Genomic DNA, 23728 nt, shown 5'->3' on the forward strand with positions numbered 1-23728 from the left:
TCTGCTTGTAAGGAGAATTTTCTGACCGTATCCGTTGTGGTCTCTAGCGATAGTCAAAATCTTTCTATTTTGCAGCCATTTCAGAAACATGGGGATGGCATTGGTTTTTACATCATGCATTGTACGACCTCCTCCCAATGTGAGCGTCTGTGGCCATGTGAATTCTTTTCGTTGTATGCGTCCAGATGACTTTTGGAGAAAGGTCGGTCTCTATTGCTTGTAGATAATGTTTCATAGAATTTTGATAGATATTTCGGGTGGTATTGAAGAGGATAATTCCTTAACTTAGTATCCTCGTCGTTTGACCTGATAAGGCTTTGCCTCTGAAGTGCGTACAAAACGACTTCTAATATCAAACAGGGCAACGATCTTGTGGTCACTTTCCAAGATGCCCCTTCCGTAAGACCTCGAGTCCCGTAATAGTGTTCTGTCTTTCTGTTTGCAAAGAATGTAGTCGATCTAATTATGAATCGTTACGTGGTCTCCAGACTCGTTTTTTCGGCAGACTGTCCAAGTGAACTTATGTCGTGCAGCATGCGCAAACGCAGAGTTACACAGAAATAGGCCAAACGTTCGGCAGAAGTTTATCAACATAGCCACCAGGAGGTTCCTTATCCCTCTTCCGTGTCTGCCGATAGTGATCTTATGTTCTCGACGTACTCCTGCTTTAGCATTCCAGTCTTCTGCAATGAAGACTAGAAAGGACGATTCTAGTTCGGTTCGTCCGGATTTTTGGAGACCCGTCAAGAGCAATTGTCTTTCGAAGTGGTTGTCAATTGCATTGAACATTTCGATTGAGTTTCCGTTTGTTTTCCTATGTTCGTCGTGCACAGCCAGTTTTGTTTTCTGCTGTCGACGACACAGTAGCTTGATGGCCACGTATATATCTGTGCACCATCCTTCAAGTCTTCAGCTTCTGATATTTGACAGTTTCATAAAGTTTTCACGTATTTGAAATTTTTCTGCTTGATTGTTCTTGATATTTTTTTACGTTCTCTGCTGAGTTTTTTTGCTTCCTGGTTGTTGTTACTTTCCATTTTCATTTGAATGGCCTTTTGGTCTTCGCCATATCTGAAATATTTTGATTCAACAAGTTTAAGTGACTTTTGTATGGAGTCATTCCAATAGATTCTTTTGCAGCCTTATGAATAAGTTTTTTCAATATATCCCAGGTTTTGTTTGGATCTCCCTGTCTTTGTTACTGGTAGATTTTTAATGATTGACAAGGCGTATTTTTCCTTCTTAACATTTAATGTTTTTCCACTGAGTATCTTATCCAGTTTGATTCATTATCTGTTGAAATTGAAAATCGAAAGAATCTTTTCACTTTTAATCGGGACATAATGACTTTTTGGTCGCTCAGTATAAGTGCTCCACTGTAAGACTTGGCATCCAGCAATCGATGTTTTTCGTCTGTCTGCAAATGATATAATCAATTTGGTTATAGATGCTGACTTATTTACCATTTTTTGTTTTTCTAGTCCCGGTCCACGTGGTTTTATGACGTGCCCCGTGAGAAAAGACCATATTGCATAGCAGTACTTTAAATACCAAATGACCAAACCCTTAAGATAAATATATATTCTGAACTCTTTTTTAAAAAGAATATATTATATTAATTGTTAAATGTAAATTAAAATATTGAAATTTTGTAATGGATATCCTAAGATATAAATAATTAATACATTCTTAAAATCAGTATAAGATTAATTGTTTAGGTATTGTCTTTTAATAGATTATTAATATATATAACATTCTTATCTAACGATCAATTTTATAGACCAAGGATGAATTTTTTAATGCTCTACTGCATCTTGGTATGCCAAAAATGTGAATATATTTACATTGTAGATCTTTCCGTTATCCATACTAAATTTTAATTTTATTGTCGACAACGATACTACATTCTACTTTAAAAAAGATGAAAAGTATCTCATTTTTCAAATTAAATATGCAATTTCTATGGCAATCAAAATCATGCCGGCTTTACATTATAATAATAATAGAATTATTAGGGTGTATTAAATTCATACAATTCAATAATTTTGACACTTATTTTTAAGTGACAATTAATTTCTTTTATTTAGGTTCTCTAAACGTCTGGAGATTTCAAAGGTGTCAACTTTTTTGTACTTATATGGGGTCTTATCATAATTTATTTTTTAAATCTACTCATTCCTGTCTAGACATGTCTAGAAGCCGGTTATTTGATTCCAGACGCTTATTCTACTTCCAACCAGGAAAAGCTTAATTTTGAAACTTTCCCAGCTCTTGTTAATTTATGCGAATACTCTCCGAAAGAGTAAGTTTCATGAATAATTTTAGCTTTGATGTGTTGAGTCTGGTTGATGGGAGGCTTTACATGAAAAATCAATCTTTAGAAAATCATCAAAAAACTGTATTTGAGACTTATTTTGTTAATTTTAAGAGTCATTTGACCAGAAATGTAATTCTCGTGAATAACAGTGCAACTATTAATGGAGGTTATACATTGTTTAAATTTCTTTGATCTTTTATTATTGACTCGTTGTCAAATTTATAATAACGATCATTCACGATGCATTCTTTATTGTAATTGACGAATTAGATAACCAAGATGAAAGTCTAAAAGTTCTTTATCGTCTCGATCAAACACCGCAATCAAAGTACATCCATAATGATAAGATGGCCATCCAGATTCGATTAAAATTTATAATTAATTACAATGAAATTGTATGTTTAATATTCGTTTACTCTTGGGTCAGTGGGTCAACAATCTTAATATTTTTATTTGATCTTATTTTTTTATTTGAATATATTTAAACCATTTAGAGTTCGAAATACTTTTCAAAATCTAGTTTTTTTCATTATTTTGAAGAAATCATTGCCATTGTGAACTTGGTAAATATTCGAATAAATATTTGTAGTTTAATTATCAAGATATAAATACGGTTATAAAGATACAAGATATTTTAAAAACAAATAACTCTTTCTCTTACAGAGAAGACGAAATTCTGTTTTTACAATCTGAGTTTGAAAAATCATCAGAAACTGACGTCATCGTGTTTGTTAAGTGGTTTTTTTTTCTGAAATTTTTTTTAGTCAAGACAAAACAGAAAACTATGAATGTGATTATTCAGTCAGAAATTCCATTTGCACAAAAAGAGCAATCATTTTTATTGATGTAATACAATAATTATGTTGATATTTTTAGATATGCGAGGCAAAGTCAACTGTAGAAGTCTCTTATCGTCTTTATCGTTTAATTGATAATATATTATTCGGAGGATTTGCGCGAAATAGGTCCTAAAATAATTTTTAGCTTAATTGAATAGATATTTGTTAAGAAAAAGGATAAATGATTGTTTGTATCATAAGACCGTTAAAGTTTGTTTATAAAAAATATTTTAGCCATCTGTTTTATGTGGAAATGGTGTTGTTGATCGGGGTGAAGAATGTGATTGTTCTTTTAGCAAAGTAATGATTAGATGAATAATAAATTTATAGGAACTTTGCAATTTTTTTGAACCTGAGTGTAATTTAAAAACTTGTCTGAAACATTCATTAAAGACATGCAACAATTTCCCGAAAGTATTGAAATTATAATATTGGTTTAGTTAATTGAATTGTCTGTCTCAAATATGACACGAGAAAATCTCTGTCGTCGTTTTCTTGATAGCGGTACAATACTGGCAATTAATTTTGTGTAGAGTTTGCTTTTGAAGCTCCTTCGAAGTGTTACAATCAACGAAAAGCTGATATTTGCCAATCTAATCCAAATTGCACATCAAAGTTAGGAAGTGTTACAATTTATTAGGAATTTCCATTGTATGAATATTTTATGTCATAAATCTCATAATGAAATTCCCTGCAAGTAATTGTTGTATGTTCTATTAAAAAATAGAAATTATATTCTTTTCAGGATAACCAATGAACAATATGGACTCTGCCATGACCTCAGAATTGGTCAAAACAAGATCACGTCTAGTATTAACGACGGTTTTTTTAATTGATTATTTAATCAGAGATTTTAAAAGATCGGACATCTCTTAGAGTTGACGTTATCGTCGTAACAGGCGCTATCTTGATCATTCTCATAATTATACTTCCTGTTATACTTTTTTTCAAAAAAAGGTAAAAGTTATCTGTGGGTTACAATAAAGGTTATTTAATAGAAAATCAAATTGGAGCGGTAACGATGGGTTTGTTATAATTTTTCATTAAAGACAATCAATGGATTTCTGGTCTGGAAATAATCAACGATATAAATTTGTAACATGCCACAACTATATTGAGGATGTGTTATATTCTGATTTTTCTCAATTGGCTTCGTATTTTAAATTCATTAATTGTTCTTAGGCAGACCAACAAAAAAGCAATCAAATGCGATAATTCAAAAATGAAAGTTATTGGAGAAAATGATTTATTTCAAGTCTTTAATCAGAAAAATGTAGAAAAGTATCAACAACTGCCAGCTTCGATATTTTTCAATGATAATTATGAAGACCGGTCGTTGACTTCTGTTACTTAATTTTCATACAACTTATATATTTATGTTTTATATAAATCCGACTTTATTAATTGCATAGAACTATATAAAATATATCAATTAAGGGAAAATTGAAGATTTAAGTTTTGTAAGATACTTTTTCATAGTAATAAGATTAGATGGAAATTAGCAGTCACACAATGTTAGAATCTAGAATACACATAACAGGAGCTGGAAGTTATGGTATTTAAATATTTAAGGCTTTAAAATTTTCAACAACAGGCAAGTTAACATGTTTAAAGACAGTTTTACTCTTGTTAACAAATGACACTTCACTGGCGTTACCTGAATAATGACTTACAGTAACATTTAGATCAGCAGTTCTCAACCGTGGTCCCATTCTAAAAAAGATTATGCGTTTCTTAGGTACAATGAGTTTTAAAAAGTAAAGCAACAATTTAACTAATTGAATTGCTAGGAATTAATGTTTAAAAATATGATTTGTTCTTCGGCTTAATCGTCGCCAAAGTGATTCGGCTTTTGATAGGATTAAACTATCAAAAATCTATTCAGGTACCAGAAGAGAACAATTTTATAAAAACACCTTAAAATGACGATGAATGACTTTTTGTTAGTTTTTAGTTATGTATTATTTGAAATTACGAAGGAAGATCAACATTTTCAAAATAAATAATAAAAAAGTATGTATTTTATAAAGTATATAAAAAATTGGCACGTTGTGAACGTTGTGATGTTTAAAGTTTCTGATAATTATCTCAATATAAAAGCTGTGTATGGCGAAAGACCTAGCAACCTACTCTGTATCTAATTGCCAATAAATCATGTAAGCAAACTCTCCTACGACCTAATTGGTTGCAAAGTCATTCTCAAACATCCTATCTTGAGTCTTTATCACACAGAATCTCACAAGTTGGCAACGTGGATCGAAAGAGGCCTACCCAAGAGAAGTCGTAAAAAGGGAAATTAGAAGCTTTGATATTGACCTGCTTGGAGTAAAGGAGCTTCACTGGATTGATAGTGATTTTTCTAGTTCTGATGATTTTGTCATATATTTTTTTATATATTATTCTGATTTCTCAAAATTGCGAGTTATTGGGAGAGGTGGAGATAATTTGCTTATGAGATCTCCAAGGGTCGGACATAACTTAATTTGATAATTTTACTTGTCAGATAAGCCATTTTTGCAAAACGAAGCGGATATGATTGATAATTAGTCCAATTCCATAAAAGGAAAAAAATAATTAGATTTAGAAGACATTATATTTTATTTAAATAAATAATTAGTTTTCTTTATAGTAAATCAAAAATAAAGACACGTTTCCAAGGGTTTTTTAAGTAATATGGATCCGAGAAAGACGTATCTGGATAAGTAATTTTTAAAACTTAATTTTATAGACTTAAAGAAAACATGGAAAAATATAAAGTTAGGAAAAGTAAAATTGACATAAAAATAATAAATACCAGGCACTCCTATTGACACACAGATTCGATTTCCCCGAATTTCGGCCAGAACTCCTGATTTAGAATCTTTTACAAACAAAGAGTGCAACGGTTATAACCATTCCAATAAAATTACATAGATACGTCTAATTTTGAATTGACTACCCTAATGACGAAAAGACTGAAGTTACTTGAAAAAAAATGTCGTCTTCAAGAAAATGAAATTATTTCCAAAGTAACATTTTTAAACCAATACAATTAGAAGGGAGAACTTAAAATCTTACACGAAAATTTGGAAAAAGTTAATAAGGGTATTTTAATGTCAAACTATATTTTATAGAAAAGAAATGTCTCTCAGAAATAAATCAAGAACTAAAAAAGCAAATTAATGAGATGGAGGTAAAACAACAAAATTAGTAATTTTAGACATTTTTAGGGGATTATGGATTGGTTTGGGTTGGAGAAAGCGATAAAAGCATTTTAAGTAAAGATAGTTTGGATTAATTGATAGAATCATCTCTGCTTGAATATGTTGATATGGAAAGTTACTACGACAATTTTATTAGAGCATTATCAAAGATAAATGACTCGCTTTGTTCATATGTATTAATTTTAGCTAATTATATTTAATCAAAGTCAATAATTATAGTTAAAAACTAATTTTCAGAATTTAAAACGCATTCCAATATACATATATTCGAATGGATTCAAAATATCAACGAATCCATTTCGACTTTACTATGAGACAGATGCTTTGGAATTTATCAGCGAATTAATTGAGGGTTATTTTCCTACTGAATTACATCGGGACTATCCAAATGGATGTACGTTTGAAGTACATATACAACTGTATAAAATTTATAGATTTTTGATCGTCGTGACTTTGCACATATAGATGAGAAAAAGTCAAATATTTTTGACCTTTCTTCTATAAAGAATAACCCAGAAGGTTAATCTTGTCATACTATGTCACCGGCCACAACTGTTACTCGCCAGATTTGTTAAACATCAAATTGTCAAGTTGGAAAAAACTTAAAACATGAATCCTTTGGATATTTCTATGAAATCAAGAAAACTTTAAATTTTTAAAAATATTGATGTTTTTTTAATTACAATACACGTTAAAAATCGTTTAGTGCAAGTACAAAGGAGACTTAGAATTACTTAAGGAACTTAAGAGCAATCCTGAGCTCGTATTCGTCAGGACGCTTCGCGGATGCAAAGATCAAGACTACTGAAATTAGCAATAAATTTGATTTTTTGGATGGAGCTCCATATATCACTAAAGATGGACTTAAATTAAGATTTTTCTGCAGCGATGAAGCTGAACTAAAGATAATATTTGAAGTTTGCATAATAAATGTTTATTTCAATTGGCTGAACATAATTTAATCATTTTGGTCGAGACCGGTTGTTTTCAAATTGGCGCGCTTATACCACGGAATATCACGTGCAGAGATCAATCTGTCATAAAACGATGTATTCCTTGCCAGTTTTATTTTTATAATTTTTAGTCAAAAAAATCTTGGCTACTACCAGTTACGCCGATCATTGCAAGGCGGAGTCGCGATCGTATATCGCCGATTTAGTGGCCTAAGAGATATTCAGATATTATGATTCTTATAACGTTTTAAACTATAAGAGGCTTTTAAAATTTTTTTTATTAAAAAAAAGAATAATTATTTAATAAAAAAAAGATATGGATAAGCCAAAAATAAATAATTGCTAAATAATTTAAAACTCATATTTTACACGGTATGTGGTTTTTTGGGAAAAAATTCATGTTTCAGTCCAAATTTTTTCTATTCAGAAAAGCATATTTTTGCGAACAATTAGGTTATGCTTTGTATTAATTTTTAATTTAAAGTTTTTATTTCTATTTATATGAATTTTTAGTGTAACCATCTGGCGGAGTAACAGTTGTGGCCTGTGACATAAAATATGATAAATTACTATATAATTTCTAAAAAAAATTATAAAAATTATAAAACTATTTGATGAAATTTAACTATTTTTATTGATGTGATGAATAATTATTATCAAAAAGGTAATAATTTTTTAATAAGTCATTTCATTAATTAAGAAAAATAATACGTTATTTATCATATACTTGTTGTGGTTACACATAATGTCAAGAGTTAGCACCACATCTAGTTCCGATTCTAGAGAAAACTCCCACGATCGGTATCAATTATAAAACATTATTTAAACAGCGTTAGGAGTTCTAGATCTCGTCATCACCGTTCCCACAAAAGATACAGTACCGACGAACGTAGACAAAGAAGACGAGAATCTGAACATCGGAGACATCGCCGTAGCGAATATTCTCCCAAAAGAAAATCTTTTCGGTCAGAAAATCAGGAGGAGAGACACATTCCTGCCAATCCGACCTGTACCATAATGATTCGTCACCTTCCAACGTTTATAACTGAAAAACATGTCAAAAAGCAACAAATGTACCAATTTTATAGATTATGGACGAAATGGTCAAAGAATGTATTCCTGTCCAAGACATTCGAGTTATCAAACGAACTTTGAAAAAATTAGAAATCATTCAAGAACTGTATTGTTTTTAAATAATTTGTAGAAAGACGTCAGCCAATGGTTTTATTGACATTCATTGATCCTTCATAGTGATAACAAACGCTTCTTAGATTCACTAAATGAAAATGAGATAGGAATTAAGGTCTTAGGTTCTTCAAGGACTAGCATTCTTATAATTTGTCTGAAAACAGACAAATTGATAAATGTATTCAATGCAATCAAGGCAGAATGGTATTTTTAATTCAAATTTTCAAGCAATTTTGCCAATTTGGCAACAATATATATTCCAAAAATTGGAAAAATTTATCCTTCTGAAAAATCGATTCAAGATATCGGAATAAAATATTCAACTGTAGTACATGTAAGAGAAGAACAGTTGGAAAATTTTACCTAATCATTAAAATTAAAAAATTAATCATTTATAATGTAACTTTTTAATGTCATGCCATAAAACCAGTGATTCTCAAGTGCGGCCCCTAGGATTTAATTGAGGGGCTTATGTTTCTATAAATATTTTATTTTTTGTCACGTTTTTTTATTTGTTGTTGTGATGTCGAATTCTAAACGTTTTTGAAAAATTTCCAAGGAAAATAGGATTTTTAAACTCATCTGGGAAGAAAAATATTTCATTATTGAGGTCAATGAAAGGCTTTTTGCCTAATATGCAATTCTATTATTGTAACTTTAAAAACGTATACAATCGAACGACACGATCCTTCCCACTCTATTCTTTATGACAAATTCACTGGCGTTTCTCGGACGAAAAAACTAAAACAAATGAAAGAAGATTATTTAAAGCGATCATTCACTTTCAAAAGTGGCACATATTCGTCTAATATTAACCTGGCATCATACAAAATTAGTTACCCATTGGCTAAAAATATGAAGCCTTATTCTGATGGCGAATTATATAAAACGGAAATCGAAATATTTGCATCGGAATGTTGTTCGCCCGCTGTTTTCGATATTACACACAAGTTACCTCTAAATAACGATACTAAAATTAGGAAATAATACCGCAATGAACTAACGGATATCCATCTAAGTCAGATGTTGCGAATTTCAACATCTAATATCGTACCAGATTTTGAAAACATAACAAAATAGTTTATAAATTCTTTCATTCATTGATATAACAAATGTGCGGCGATAGGACGCAGCTCTAAATTGCATGTACACAGTAAAACAAAAATCATATGTATTTTCTTCAGTTCAGCCTGAAATAACAAATATCTTATCTTCTTTAAGTTGACAAAAAAATGTGCGGCCCCTATAAATAAAAAATTTTATTTTTGCGGCCCCTGCCTCAAAATTCTTGAGAACCACTGCCATAAACAAACGGTTCTCAGCCGTTGTCTCCAGAAAATTTTTAGTGGTTCCCAGAAATTTTTAAAAAATAAAAATATATTAAAGTTAAAACTCATGCGAATATCTTTATCGAAGATAGAGGCTGACATAATTAAAATTATTCTGAACAAACAAGATCAGAAATCTCACTGAATTACTGTTAAATTGTCTGTCATTTTCATACAATAAATAGTCAAACATGTTTAAATCTGCTTTTTACGAGGCCAAGCAAAAAATGTTGATTTTATTCAAGATTGTCTCCGCAAAATTTCATAGCGTAAAAGAGGTTCCCAGTCTAAAAAAGGTTGAGAACCGCTGCCATAAACAAATATACAGTGTCGCTATATAAATAGTATTGCGCCTTTTGATTTCGAAACTATTGATCTGCGAATCATGGGGTTTGCTCGACTCCTGCAAAATACACTTAAAGCCGACAAAAAAGGAGAGTTTTTATTTTTATAAAAAAAAACTTTGGAAGAGGATTAACTTTGATTGTCTGTAAAAGTGAATTGATGTTATTCAAGTTTCAAAAAAGCTATGAAAGAATGTCTTTAGTATGCCTGATGAGGTCGGGAATTTTGCAATCAATTAAAACAAATAAATTGCACTTATCGACGATCACAGGATTTCTAGCTTGTAAATATAGTACAGTTTCGTATTTTGGTTCATGCCAGTTATAAATGGTATTTTTCATAGTCTTTTTTTTAATTTTAAAGCATTTTTGTCAAATTATTTTTATTAGCACAAGATTTTATTTCTCTCAAAGATTTTAACAAAAATTTCTTGTCCCAACGTGAAATTGATAAAAGGCACAACTTGAGTAAATGTTCGGTAAATTATTTGCTTATTTTAGGTACCATTTCTCCGCTTAAAAAGCGTTTCACCTGTCTTAATGATCAAAGTAATAATAAGTACCCTTCAGACCAATCAATACAAAATGATTCAAACTTGTTTAATTTATCGGATATAGACAAGATGTTGGCTATAAGTGAAATATTTAAAAATTGGAAATTTTGGCGCCCCAAAACAGGATCGGACTGTATGATGTAATTAAGATTTTTTATTTATAGAAATAAGAATCAAATTTTATTTTTTTCCAAAAATTATTTATGGCTTTTAGATTCGAGAATAATGTTTTGAAATAATTTAAATGTAAATTTTTTTCTCCAAATTTTTTGAATAAGACGCGCTGCTGCCTCTTCTCTCTTCCTTTGCGACGTATTAGATTTTACCTTTCAAATTAGATTTTATAAAAAAAACTGCCAAGTTGTCCTTTTTTGGAATAAGTTTATTCCTTAGGCGATTTATTATTCTATCAATTTTATGATTTGTATAATTAGTCAAATTTGATTCAAAATGATTACGAATGAGTTTTTCGAAAAGGTCTACTCTGTTAATAACATCTCCCTCATAAATTGGTAATTTCATTAATCCAATTTTGACTTCGTTTGGGTATGGAATTTTCAAGGGACGACATAAAGAATTTAAAATTTTGGATAGATCCTTGAGATTAAGTAAATAGCAATTTTTATTTTTAGCGAATTTGTTGCAAGTTCGTTCAAAGTTTGATAAAGACGAATAACTAACTCCAATATAATTCTCTTGATCATAAAAATGTTCAAAATTATTAATTATAATGGCCACATAAGTGTTTATAATTATAATCTTTGTAATAAAGATGAAGGACACAAAAAAGATAACAATCAAACTTTTTGAAGCACAGAATGTAGCAACTGTGGCCGAACAGAGTTCTGTGCTTTTTAATAACGAATCAAGGATTTCATTCCAGCCTGAGGCCGATGTAGCCAATTCAAATAACAAAAAAAAACTTGATGCAAAAGTATCAAAATTTAGAATATCGTTGATAATTCCAATATGCTTCAAATCACCAAATAAAATCATCCCGATGGTAGAGTAAATAAATATGATTGTCAGTAAAAGTATTGCCACATTGATCAATGCTGGTATACTTATTATCAATGGCTTTACTAAAATTTTCATTTGTCTTCCAAACTTTGTGGTATTCAACAATCGTGTCTTGCGAATGGAAAATATAATTCTCAAAGAACCAACTTCAACATAAGCACGTGATATATATCCAGTGGAATCTAAATAATGACGAAATAGAAGTCCTATAAATAAATAGGCTAGAGAAAACCCAAAGAGCTGATTATGATAATGATGAAATCTGCAATTTCGTAAGTATTTTGAAAAAATCCGACTCCTTCGCCAACGATCCGTAAAGATATTTCGAATAAAAAAATGATTGAAAAAGCAATTCTTAGAGAATTGACAGCAACGGCTTTGGAGTTAGAAAATTCGTTATATTTATGGGAATCGTCGTATGACCGAAATGCTTCGTTGATTATAAAAAAGAAAATAATAAAAGTTGTCAATATACTGAAATATCGAGAATGGATAATCTTGCGAATAAGTTTTGAAAATTGGTTCTAATTAAATTTAGTTCTAAAAATATTACTTTCGGGTATTTGTAAAAACATTTTGGTTTTCGTTCAAAATATTTTTTTAGTATTTGAAAAAAATGCCTTTGAGATTTTGTAATGAGAACGTCGATGATTCTTTTCTCTCCATACTAAATAAGTTATATCGATTTTTATTCTACCCTGCGCTTTAAACTGATAAACTGTTCAATAATTACACTTATTAACAAATTGAGGCAGAAAAAGCTTCCAATAAAAATAAATACGATAAAGTAGATATAAGCATATAAGGAAGCTTCGTATCGTGGCTGAGAATCTATCTAAATAGGCTATACTATTATTTTTTCTAACATTTGTAGAATCAACGGCGTCTTCCATAATCTCGATCCATCCTTCGAATGTTGCCTATAAATAAACAAACTTCACAAATTCTAACAAACCACTTGGAAAAGAGATAAAAATCCCTGTAATACATTGTCAAAGTTAATCAATGAATTTTCCCATTTGATGTTGGTTCCAGCAACCAGTGATCTTTGCTGCGGCGTTGGTAACCAATTGGGACTTGTAAGAAATATGCAGGATGATTTGTTAGTTACATTAAGGATTGTACTATACGCAGGGCTTAACTTTGTTCCATCAATCGTGCATTTATAAAATTTCCCTGCAAATAACTGTACGCCCATAATTGCAAATATTAGCCAGATTATGAAACAAACAACCATCACATTTGCAATTGAAGGTAATGAAAATATAATTGAATTGACAACGATCTAACATCTGAATTAAAGTTTATTTACTTGCATTCCTTCCCATCGAGATATCACACAAAGAGGACGAATTGCTCTTAAGGATCTGAACGACTTCAGAGAAGATGTAGAAGAAAATATATTATTGAAAGTTACCCACGAAATCTTAAAGACAGGTCAAATTAAAAAAAACTTACAACAACGTTGAAAAAATCAAGGATTGTCCAAAACGTGGTAAAATAGTTTGTGAATCCAAAAGCAAATAACTTAAGAAACATCTCAACTGTAAATAAGACGGTTATTATTGAAGTTATTATGTTCGAAATTTGCTGTAGCTGAACTCTCTCTGGAAAATATTTATCTTCCAATGCCTACAACCGAATTATTTTATGGATTAGATACAAGTAGAACACTGCTAATTCCAATAAGTAGAATTATAAAAATTTCAAAATATTTATTTGAGACCAGTTTTAAACACTTTTCTCTGAACTTTTTAAATTTTAAAAACGAACAAGTCATTTTGCGTTTTAAAACAAAATTTTTCCAAGTATTAAAACTTTGATAAAGATAAAAATTCAACCTATTAAAAAATTTTGGAAAACAAGGATTTAATTTGATCAGGTTTTCTGAATTATTCGAGAATATACTATCATATGATTTTTTCTTTTTCAGATTTTCGTTTTTTGCACTTATTGAAAGATGTGATATTTTGTTTGAAGGCCGCGACTTTATCTGTAATCGAAAGTTATAAAAATAAATAAAAACATTATTTTTAAATTTTAAGGCGCTTCGAAAATAGTTTATCATGTGGATCCAGATTGATTTTGACTCTGCTTCCTTTTTTAGCTTACTCTGATCAAAAGAATCTAACAAAAGTGCCAAGAACAAATTTAATATCTGAAAAAATTAATAAAATTTTAAAATACCATATATGAACATAGAATTTGTGCTGGAATGATGATAGCTACACATTGTATTCCGGATGCCTGCATGCAGTCCCAAAGAGGCTCAATCCATTCACCACACATTACTCGAAATATAAACATGAAAGAATGGAAAAAATCAACAAAGTTCCACCTAAAAATAAACTTATTGTATAACCTAGGCAAATTTTCTCCGTAATAATTTTCATATGAAACACGGAATAAATGTAGCCCGAAAACAGAAAAAGTATAAATGACTATAAGTAATATGAGAATAATGTTGGCAAGTTGTCTCAGTGATGATGTCATTGTCGTGACAAGCATGTTCATTGTCGTCCAAGATTTTGTTAACTTAAATATTCTAAGCTTTAAAAATATGTCACAAAAATAGTCACAAGTTTAAGTAAACGCAACGGAGTAGTTGACCCGTCTGTTAAAATTGAGATTTCAACATATCCAACTATAATTATCAGCAGGTCAAAAATATTCCACATTGACCTGAAAAACCGTAGATAGTAAATAAAAAGTTTCAAAAGTATTTCCACTGTATATATTCCGGTGAATATCTAAATACTTTTTGAGTATTTATTTACGTAATTTCCGTATTGCAAATATTGCGAAATCCCTGTGGATTTGGGATATTGTTCTAGAGCCATTGATATTGTGTTAATGAAAATGATGACACCGATTGAAATGTCAAAGCTTGGATGTTCCACAAACTTTTTCAACTTAGTTCTTATTGGTCCAATATTTTCAAATTTCTCTTTGTAATCTACTTTTCTCAATTTTTTTCTTGGATTATTTTAGACAACTCGATTGTTTTTGGAATAGAAATTCTTTTCGGAGGATTTTGCAGATCATAAATAGGCTTCCCTTTGTAGAAAATGACGAGATTTCGCGGCGAGTAAGTCCAATATTTATTTTTTTGTTTCTATAAAATTTTAAATGATTAAAAAACAGAAAAGTTGGCCACTCGACTATATGAAATAGAAATAACAGCTAACATTATATTGAACAGATACAATGACCCAATCATAACAAGTGGAAATACATACAAAAATACGAAATACCCATTTGATTCTTGCAACTAAGATATTCAATTTTAAAAAAATTCAATACCAAATGATTTAAATTCTCCCAATAGTCCAAAGTCAGCAATTGGAAATTATTTAAAATAGACCACCCAAACTGATCGAATGTTGAATAGCCAAAATTTGGGTTATCGCCGGTCGAAATGCACGTATAATTTGTTGGACAAGATCTTAAAATGTATAAGTGAATTTATGTACCTAGAAGTAGTAATATTTCCACATACATAATATTTTGAGGATGAGGAATCTATATTTAGCAACCAATTGTCTAAAAATAATGTTTTATGAAACTTGTGTCACTAATCCACAATTTCCATTGAGATGAATTAAATAAATTTACAGGCATTTTTAAGCATTTTTGTCTTAGTGTTCCTGCAAATATTTGCTTCGAAATAAGAGATAAAATCGTAAGAGTGATGAAAAAAAGCACAAAAATGTTTATAAGTATTTTCAAAGCTCTGGTTATTGAAGAAATTATTTCTCTTACTCCTAAAATATAATTTAAAGTTTGACAACCCCGAAATAAATTTAGCAACTTTAATACTCGAAAAACTCGTAAAGCCTTTATAAAGTCAATGTTTGTATTGCTATTTAATATTAATTTGAGGACGAACAATTCAAATAGGCTAAGAATGTAATTATGATAATACGCTATGACGACTATCAAAAAGTCGATGATATTTTGAGTATTTCTGAGGTAAGTATAGGGTCCAAAGATGAAGCCGCGGACAATAATGGCCATTATCATTTCTATAAGGTACGCAGACACAAAAAAATATCTAAAATATATTAGAAATTTAATACTCTGCATATTCGTAAGAATTATTCATGGCAAGAGTAATCATGTTGGATATTATTAATAGTATTATAAAAATTTCAAATATTGGATTTTTCATCACATATAGCAACCATTTGCGGACTGGATTGATCGCATCAAAAATAAAAAGTGATTTGGCTGCAGAGTAACGGTTAATTATAAAATTTTTCTTTTTTGAAATGACAACAAATGTCTATCAACTAAAAAAGAAATAATTACAGGATCAGAAATAAATGGATCTAATTCTTCGATCGGTTTATTCACTAAAGAGCGAGGAAAAGACCCAAATTTAGAAGGTAACTCGGAATCTCTAGTAAGTTCTGGAGAATATTCAGGAACAGGCACTTCAAATTGAGACAGTAAAGTCCAGTTTCCGCTTATTCTAGTGGAGTCTATTTTTTCTGATTTCAATATTTTTAGAAAATTTTGTTTTGCAATGAGTTTTTCGTTTGATGCTTTTGTGAATGGAATAAAAGGCGAATCATTATTTTCCATTAAAGCTAAGAGGTTTGCGACTTAATTATGCTCGATAAGTCATTATAAAGAGTAAACTTTAGAAATATTGACGATTAATGACATATTCTCGAACAAAGAATTATTTAAAAAAATAAAGAAAAATAAATTGATCAACACGACATCAAAGATATCGATATTATGTTTAAATTTCATTGTATTTTTCTAAATATCGATATCGACAAATAATTTTTTAAAGTGTATATTCACTAAATGTGATGTCGGATTAAAATTATATACTTAATTATAAAATGACTGTTCTACAATAATATATTTATTTATTTAAAACAATAAAATAAACTATATTAAATATGAAAATATAAATTAACGAATCATTTTAAATTACTTTAGCAACCAATAATATTTATTTATAACAAAATATCATTTTGCCTATTGCTATCATTAAAAGCATATAAGATAATTATATTCAAAAAACGACTTAACTGATTTATAGTCTATTGAATTGTTTAATATCTTCTATTCATTTTCACATCAAATATAATAGATACAAGATTAAATTAGAATTTCACGTCTAATATGAACAAAGAATATAAATTTATTGTTCAGAAAATTTGCCTAGCAATCGTGAACAATTGTAAAAAATAAAGTCGATGATTAAACTGTAATTCGATACCCCTTTAATCAGCAAATGAAAATTTATACAATAGACCAGGGGTATCAAACTCATTTTGGTTCAGGGGCCGCGTTTATAATAATTTTTCATCAAGGAAAAATTATTTGTTTATTTTAGAAAATAGAGAATAGAGGAGGAGATATATTTCCCGTCTGGTTCTTTTAGTGAAATTTCAAATCCTTTGGCATCATTTCTGGTAAGGCGTTGATATGCTTTCCAGAAATTAGGGTTTCGCTTATCCAGTTTTCTGCATTCAGACCTCCATTTACTTTCGACCTCAGTCTTGGCCATTTTTGCAATAGTAGATTTTATCTTGTCGATCTCCAATTTCAGGCGGCATTGATTGACTCAACCCGACATCTTCTCCTGCGATTTTCCAGGGTACCTTTCGTTCTGATCAGAGTGACAAGTTTCGAATTCATCCGCTTTTGCGTTCCTTTGGGTTTCCATACATTTTTTAATGCATAAACATCCAGGAATTTTATGATTGACGATCTAAGGTGATCATCGAGATTGTCAATATCATCTCTGCTTCTCAGAGGCTGGGACACGACATTTCGAAGAGAATCCCGCATATATGATTCGAATAAACTCCAGTTCATGTTCACGAGGTTGTAACCAATGAACAAGTCCTCCGTAACATTCATAGTCATCTTTATCAACATCGTCTATTCTATTCTATTCTAATAATGTTTGTTTATTTTAATTTATTTTTGAAATAAACACGTTATCAAACAAGATTTACAATAAACTAATTATTAACAAAATAATTAAAATTAAAAATATTTTATATTTTAAAGGCTCGCGGGCCGCACCCATACAGCCGCATGTTTGATACCCGTGCAATAGACTTTGACATTTTCAATTTTTAATTGCTAATAAAAATGTACAAATTTAGCAAAAAATAGATTGTGTACATAAACATGATATAAAGAACAAATGCATCATTTATGAATGTTTTTTTGTACTTAAAAATATGCACAAAAATTACAGTGACGTGAATTAGTTCTGATTTTTTAGAGTATTAAATAAGGCTAAGTTACGATAATCATTTATGTTACTTTAAAAAAAGTTCCAGTTTTTTAAATTTAATCAAATCAAAAATTTTAAATATACAAAATAGGAACATTATTCAACACACCAAAATGAATTACAGATAGTATCTTTGACTTTATAATTTTATAATGTATCACAGATCGTGATTAAATTAAATTTCTTGAAATTTCCACAGATTCGCCTACTTTAGTTATTCGAGTGGCTGATCTAACTTTTAGATTAAATTAAAATTCTATTTTTTTTTCTTATGGAACGGCAAATCTGAGAAAAATTCCTTACAGTTTGATTTTTTAATTTTGAAAATTTAAAGTATTCTATAAATAACAGCATGTGCCAGTTTCCAATGTTATGAACGTGACGCTATGGATGTTCCAGAGGATCTCGGCTGAGATTATGAGCTGGAACTGAATGGCTATCCAAAGAACGGCCAATTCGCCTGAAATGACTCGATAAAAGTCTTAAAATCTGAAAATTTATTTAAATTATTTAATAACAATTCTGTCAATTTAGTAAATAAAATCCACTTTATTTTGGAAAAATTTATGATAATGAATCAAGTATAAAATTTTCGTATTGATAAAGAAAGGGAACCACTTTGGCCATATTTTGCTTAATCATACTTTTAGTAAAAAATAAAAGCAAGCTAAATTAAATGGCAGAGCATTTTCAAATTCACGGATTAAAGAATATGGATTTCCTGAACAGAGGTTAATATTAATATTTTATTTTTAGGAGACAAAGTGCGTTATGCTCCGGCCAGATTGCTTTCCGAACATCTTCTATGAAACGCCATTTTCAAACTCTTCACAAATCATTATCTGAGAAAAAAGAGAAACAATTGCATCTCAGTTAAAAAAGAACTCTAAACAATCAGAATTACTCAGAACACTCGTTAACACTCAATCTGATTCAATCAGTGCTAGTTACGTTATTTCTCATGTTATTGCGAAGCACTGGAAGACTTTTTCTGATGGTGAATATATAAAAGAAGCGTGGATAAAATGTGCACCATTCTTATTCAAAGAAAATCCAAAAATTATAGAAAAAATAAAAAATATTCCCTATCACGAAACACGGTAAAGGAAAGAATTTTGGTGATGAGTGAAAATATCTCTCTTCAACAAAGTAAAGATATTAAGTCTTGTGATTTTATTTGCATTATTCATCAACAGGTTGTCGTTTTTCTTACAACCTTCAGGTTTTGTGTGCAAAATCTGGATTCGAGCCATTCGAGTACATTAATTAACTTAATATCTGGTCGGTCCTTAAATAAAAGAAAATTTCAGACATTATTAAATGAAGTAAATTGAGTACATATGGATTTTTTATAAATATTTATATTCTGCTAAAAGAATTACTTAAGTATAACAACGTAAGATGGTTGAGCCGTTGAAAAGTTCTTGAAAGATTTGTCCAGTGTTTGGATTAAGTGCAAATATTTTTTACCTTGAACATCCAAATTTATAATATATCCAGATTTAATGACATTCGCTAAACTTAATTTGAAGATTCTAGAATAGATAAATTTTGAAGATCTGAAATGCAGCTAATAGATCTACATTACAGTTCTATTTGGAAACAAAAATTTGTTGATTTGAGAAGTACTTTGCAAATAATTAATAATGATCAATTATCAGTTTCACATGATAAGACCTCACAAGACGAAATACTGACAGTATGGAATTCCATTCCTGATAAATTTTGCTGCTTAAAAATAATAACAAATTTTTCATCGACGTATGCCGGTGAATCTCTATTTTCAAAAATGAATTTTGTCAAAGGAAGCTTGAGAAATCGATTAAATAAAGAATCTACTTCGGGATGTTTAATAGTCAAAACATCAAGTTACGAACCTATCTTAAATAATATCTAATTTTAATTAATGGTTACACTTTTTATTTAAATAAATGCTTTTTTGAAGAAAATAAATAATTAAAATTATTTTAGTAAATGATTCTTTAAATGCAATCCGTTTTAGTCGCCTTTGTAAATTTTTAATCTGCTTTTTAAGTTAATAATTTTGCTGGGCACACCTAAAATTTAAAATTTTTATTTTTGGCACATTGGCTAAAAATCTTTGCCATCCCTGATATAGTATAATTCGTCATATACTTTAGACAGCCTAAATGTCTGTTAGTTGATTGTTTAGCTGTCTGTTGTTGACTAAATAATTTATAATCTACAAAATACTTTCGAATTCTATTTGGTGTAATGGAATTTGAATTTCTTTGATTTTTGTTATCCTAAATTTGTTTGAAATTTATTTCTACAAACATTTCTATAATTGCTTTGGTTTACTTCATTTTAGTCTTAATGTTTGAACTGGTGCACCATATAAAAATAAATAAAAATTTTGTAAAAACGTAATAAAATGAACATATGAATACTAAAAATAAAAATTAATTAATGCAAAAGACTTTATAATTCTTTTGTTAAATGTAACTTAAAATTAAGCATTTTTATCAGTAATTTATTTATCGGGAAGCTCGTTGGAAAGAAGACCAATGACCACCGGGAAACCGGCTGTACCGGGTAACTCGTTTGCAATCCGCGGTGCGGCCACTGGCGAATCCTGATTCCCATTATTTTTTATCAGCTAACTCGTTTCTCTTTTTGAAATAAAGAATTTTTTTGCATTAACTAAATTAGATGAGTTAACTTAATTAGATGTTAACTAAATTAGATGAGTCGAATAAAGAAATTAAGCATTTAATTTTGAATTTTACTGCATTACACAAGAGCAAATTTACAGCTTAGATTTTATTGAGATAAATAAGCATCATTAGAATTCTTAAATTGATCGTATATTTTTAAAAATGTGTACTTTGATATTAACTACAATTTTAGCAAAGTAAGTAAAAAGTAGCTTATTTACATTTCAAAGATGCAAAACGCAAAATATATTAACCACACTATTTTAGACTAATGTTATCTTTATAAATTAAATTGGATTTTAATAGTATTTCACAATTTATGATTTCATTTTCTAGTCTAATTAAATTTGTATGCTATATAGCTATGCAAAACAAATAGTATCATACTAGAGTAGCTCCAAAAAAGTTGACCTTGTTGCAAGCTCTTAATCAAAATCAGGACAAAACTAAATAATCTAAATTAATTTTTAGATAAGAGAATATGCAATTTCTAATTGTAATATGTGACATGGTTTGCGTTACACCTATGGGCCGCGTGATACCTGACGTGACCTTGAAGCTTAACTTAATGTCAATATTGTAATTAATATTAAACTTCAAAGAATAATAACTTGTTAATTATTTTTTAAGTCTGGACATTGGCACAATCGAAATTTCGCTCATCGAATTTTTTATCTATTAAATTTAAATGTTTAAACTACCTCAACGCGATTGTTTGATAAAATACTGATAATTTCTGCAGATGGAAAATATGGAGATTCAAACTTATCCAGTCGCAACGAAGGATTTGTTCCAAAGTTTTTTTTAACTCGAACCTAAACATTAATTTTTATGCATACTTATCACCAACACTAAATTCATACTTACTATTGTAAACATTCATTTTTCTGTTCATCGCTTTGTAATAATTAGAATTAGGATCAATGAGGTTGATTTCGAACTGAAATCTTTTCGGACTTGTAAACGAATAATTACAATCATCTACATATAGAAATTCAAATTACATGAATTTTCAATTGGACTCGGACAATTGTTTGCATCATCGACTTGATCAGGACTCAACAAATCATTACTTCAATTATCTAAGAAATAATTTTATAATTACAACCATAAAATATTGTATTTATTCCACTTATTCCCCGGTATCTTTCAAAAGAGCTCTCATTAGAAGATGAGTGGACAGAAATGTTATAACTGTACACTGCATTTTCTAATTTTTTCAGGCACTTTTTATTATCATTGTCGATCATTTTTGCCATTTTTCTTGTAAGTGACTGGTTGAAGCGTTCGACAATCCCTTGTGAGCGGGGATTGTTTGGCCTTCCGTGAATTCGTTTGATATTGAATTCCTCACATAGATTGGTCATTTCACGATTCTTGAATTCAGTCCCATTATCGGACTGAAGAAATTGACACGGACCATTTAAGAAAAATAATGATCTGAGGTTTTCACAAACTTCATTTGAGGACTTAGTGTAGAGCGGCCTCGCAAATTCAAATCTATAAAAATTGTTGAAAAAACTAACCTGCTATATACGTCAATGACCGTTAAAATCCATTTAAAATTTTTATTTATAGTAGAAAAACTTTTCAGATCTATAGATCTATCTGAAATCTTTCATTTGGGCAAGTGCAAAGACATGGCTATTTATATCTCCAATCTAGGATTTAAAAAAGTTAAAACTTTTAAGGTTCGCGCAAATTTACAAATTTCACAGTTTCGAATGACTTTTCGAATAATCTCATTTTTAACTGTGAAATATCGTTGTCGACATTCATATTCAATTTTGTTAACTCCTCCATGCGAGAAGTAATGCAAACTTTTAGCAACGATCTCCATTTCGGGTTCATTGTCTAGACAAATCACTAGCTTGTGATCTGAATTCTCACATTTAAGATACAATCTATACATTTACAATTTGTATGATACCTTTCATTAATTACAGTAAAATTTTCAATTTTCTTAACTAGTCTATATTTTTTTTGCTTTGTAAGATGTTCATGAAATTTATCCTGTAAAGCAGGCCTGGCCAACCCAAATCGCATCGCGGGCCACTTTGTCCAAATGAATCCTTTCCGCGGGCCGCATATACATGTACATACTAAGGATAGATATCAAAACAACACAGATAAGATTTTATTTAGTAAAATAGCATTCAGTCCAATTATACGTATCAATGAGAAATCTGTTTTTCTTTATCTTCACTTAATTTTTTCAAATCAACTTCACAATTACTAGTTGCACATCTTAATTGGTTTTCTAAGTTTTTATCTGTTAAGAAGATCTATATCTACTTTTACTAAACTTTAATTTCGAAAAGAATGATTCACATACGTAAGTAGATCCAAAGGAGCTTACAACTCTTTGTGCAAAAATTCTTAAGTTGGAATATTTTTCTGCAGTCACATATTTGTTATAAAAGTCAATTTTGGATATAGTAGGATAAACAAGTCTTAGTTCACTGTTGCACTGTAGGTCAATTATTTCCGTCTGCAAAGTATTTGAAACAATAGAAACGTCAACATGAAATGGAGAAGAAAATGTTTCAAACATTTTCTCATATTTTTTTAGTTCCGAGAATCGACTGTCAAATGCTGCAGCAAGATTTTTTATTTCATCAGCGTACTTGAAGAAATTTTTACAATGGCTGATTTTAAATTGATTTAGCGTTGGAAAATGATTGCTGAATTGCCTGTTTTCTTCAAAAATTTTCCTTTTCTTCATATTGATAACAGCTACAAAAATAGATAAACTTTAAAATTTATTAAACTTATAAAATTTATCTTTATTTATTAAACTTAAGAAAAATTTATCTTGAATGTATTTATAGGTTAACTACATACAAAATTTCTCTCGCGGGCCGCACCAAACTCCATCGCGGGCCGCATGCGGCCCGCGGGCCTTGGGTTGGCCAGCCCTGCTGTAAAGCATCTTTTAAAATTTGATATTCCAAACTATTCTTTACATAACCTTTGTACGAGGACATTGCTGCAAAATATACTTGCACGCTAGAAATAACTCAAGAAATTTAG

General features: G+C 29.9%; 2 long non-coding RNA genes across 2 annotated transcripts; both read left to right on the plus strand.

Moving 5' to 3' along the window:
* Nucleotides 1–1850: 1850 nt before the first annotated feature.
* LOC118761400 lies at nucleotides 1851–2472 on the plus strand. The gene is made up of 3 exons (XR_004997350.1): nucleotides 1851–1928; nucleotides 2088–2398; nucleotides 2429–2472. It is a non-coding gene; the product is annotated as an uncharacterized LOC118761400 (long non-coding RNA).
* Nucleotides 2473–3094: 622 nt separating this feature from the next.
* On the plus strand, nucleotides 3095–3566 carry LOC118761399. Its single transcript, XR_004997349.1, has 4 exons — nucleotides 3095–3163; nucleotides 3194–3282; nucleotides 3315–3456; nucleotides 3487–3566. It is a non-coding gene; the product is annotated as an uncharacterized LOC118761399 (long non-coding RNA).
* The last annotated feature ends 20162 nt before the right edge of the window (nucleotides 3567–23728 follow it).

This window comes from Octopus sinensis, unplaced genomic scaffold (assembly GCF_006345805.1).
Source record: "Octopus sinensis unplaced genomic scaffold, ASM634580v1 Contig13050, whole genome shotgun sequence".
Lineage (NCBI taxonomy): Eukaryota > Metazoa > Mollusca > Cephalopoda > Octopoda > Octopodidae > Octopus > Octopus sinensis.